The sequence below is a fragment of the Dermacentor silvarum genome, chromosome 9 (genome assembly GCF_013339745.2).
Source record: "Dermacentor silvarum isolate Dsil-2018 chromosome 9, BIME_Dsil_1.4, whole genome shotgun sequence".
Taxonomy (NCBI): domain Eukaryota; kingdom Metazoa; phylum Arthropoda; class Arachnida; order Ixodida; family Ixodidae; genus Dermacentor; species Dermacentor silvarum.
The window spans coordinates 49,826,006-49,828,548 of NC_051162.1; the positions used below are offsets into that span (position 1 = coordinate 49,826,006).

The 2,543-nt window shown below is 47.7% G+C and overlaps 1 long non-coding RNA gene across 1 annotated transcript; it reads left to right on the forward strand.

The window, feature by feature from the left end:
• Positions 1 to 1,122: 1,122 nt before the first annotated feature.
• On the forward strand, positions 1,123 to 2,309 carry LOC119465232 (uncharacterized). The gene is made up of 3 exons (XR_005194785.2): positions 1,123 to 1,284; positions 1,358 to 1,583; positions 2,000 to 2,309. It is a non-coding gene; the product is annotated as an uncharacterized LOC119465232 (long non-coding RNA).
• The last annotated feature ends 234 nt before the right edge of the window (positions 2,310 to 2,543 follow it).

Consider the following 2,543-nt stretch of genomic DNA (forward strand, 5'->3'; position numbering starts at 1 on the left):
CTTTTCTGATTCTGTGAAAAGCGAGCGGCGAGAATGACGACCTTGCGATATTTATCCGAAGACGATAGCTTCGAAAGCTATGCAAGGTTTCTTCGACGGGAAAATGAACTTCTTTACGGGACTGCGTAGAAGCCTCCGCCGTTGACTCTAATGCGGCATCTGATTGACAGGCAGAATCCACTGGAATACTACAACGAAGGGGAGTTTCTGGCCCGGTATCGTTTTTCCAAGCGAGCTGTTACAGCCATACTGGCAGAGCTGCAACTGCATTGCAACACTGACAACAGAGGAGCGCCGCTACCTGCTCTGTTGAAGGCCCTTATCGCACTGCGTTTTTAGGGAACGGGTGCCATGCAAACTGTTGTAGGTGACCTTGTGTGTGTTTCCCAGCCCTCTGTACGCCGATGCATTTGGGAGGTGACGCAAGTGATATGCCTACGTCTGTATCCCAAGTACGTTCGGCTACCAAACGCCAATGAAGCGAGGTCAGTCATGACTAGGTTCTATGCCATTGGAGGAATTCCCCGGGGTTACTGGATGCATAGATTGTACTCATATACCCATTGAAAGCCCCGGTGGAGACGACGCAGAAGTCTTCCGAAACAGAAAAGGGGTCTTCTCCATAAATGTGCAGGTGAGTGGCCCTTTTTTCCCGAAACGTGCTAGAAATGACTGCAGCGCAATTCGCGTTTATCTTCGTTTCCGTACATGCACCACGCAGATGCTGACACTGTACCTTGTGCACAGAAGTACACACGCACACGGTCAGGCAGACAGAGGGCAAACGAAAGGTTGTAAAGTGAAAGCACAGTTAAGTTGTCGCATTTCAAATTTATATATGTCGACGACATATTTATCTAGAGGGCGTGCACATTTGTGGCCATGGCTGTGTAACCTTGCCTCAAAAATATTTGTCCAGCCCAGCAGGCAGGCGGTAAATGGCATAAATGCAGAGGAAGTCCAGCCATTTCGAGCGGTGTTGACAAGTGTGTGGACAACTGTACATGGCATCTGTACACATGCACTACGTCAGCCCATGTGCCACTGTCTGAGATCATTGTTTTGCTTTTACAGGTGGTCTCGGGGCCAGAGCTTCAGTTTTTTTGACGTCGTGGCAAGCTGGCCTGGCTCTGTCCACGACAGTCGATTTTTTGCTAACAGCAGAGTAAGTGTCATGTATGAGCAGAAGGCAGTAACTGGCATCCTCCTTGGTGATCAAGGTTACGCATGCTCGCCCTGTTTGATGACTCCACTGAGGAACTCTCGAACAACTGCAGAGAAAAGGTTAGGAAGAAAGAATTCTGCTTAAGCAATGTAAAATAAGCACGAAGTGATTATTTTGCTATGTTCCTGGCAGGTACAACAGGAGTCACATTAGAACGAGGAATTCCATTGAGCGGACAAGATTGCTTGCACTTTGCGGGATCCCATCCCTATTGGCGATGAACCAGAGCCTAAAGATGCAGGTGTGGAATTGCACGAACCTGACTCACCTCTGTGCACCCTACATCGAAGGCACCTTATCCAGCGTTGCTTCAAAGTGCCCAAAGTGAAGATGACAGCGATATGGACATTGTGTAGAGGTAAAACTGCAATTAATGATGCTGCGCAATTAAAAGTGGAGTAGTGTTTGTGTATCAGACAGGGACGATTCTTTAGGATAAATGAAATTGACTTAATTCATTTATGTGGCATGTGGCCAGGTTTAATATTGCCGCCTCCTCTGAGGAAAATTGCTTTATTTATTAATCTTGCGGTACGAGGTCACGTTCAGTAATGCCTCCTGGCCTGAGGAGTTCAAGCTGCGTTGTTAAAATTGCTTGCTTGAGGTTATGGACCCTCTCTTTAGCTTTTAAAACACGCACCTTCATTCTGTGCAGTGTACGCCGTTTGCGCCGTTCGTCGGCATATTGCTGCTTTTTCAAAGCATGTTCGCCTTCTATTATTTTCATTCTTGCCTCGTGCTCAGTACGTTTTTGATTTCTCTCGTCGTTTACAGCACGAAGGCGAGCCTCCAGCTCCGTCGACAATGCTGTGTCGACAGCGGCAAGACGGCCACCTTGGCGACGGCGGACAACTGGCTGAGCTCCTGAACCTTGGTCCACGAAAGCTTCTTCTCTGTTTTGGCTGCACGACGGCCTTGAGGTTGCCGTTTCTGCAGGCAGTCCACCACTGCTTAGAGGAGGTGCTGGCGAGCTCTGCTGTGTTGTAGCCTCAGCAAACTCATTTTCTGCCTGGCTTAGGTCACGGTTCATCACGAACTCTGGAAGTAACAGTGTTGATAAAAGTTTCACAGCGTTTTTGAAAAAAAAAAACTAATAAATGGTTCACGACAAAAACAAACTTCTTCATGCATCTTTACTCTATGTCCAGGACAGAGAACGGCAGCAACTGGAATGCACAGTACACTCTACCGATTTTATGTGCTAGGTCACACAGGCCATAATGCATGATGTACACCCTATACATGCTCTACAGCTAGTTGCTTGAACACAAGCTCCTGCAGCTGCCTTGCAATGGTAGCTTGAATACCTGCATTCACA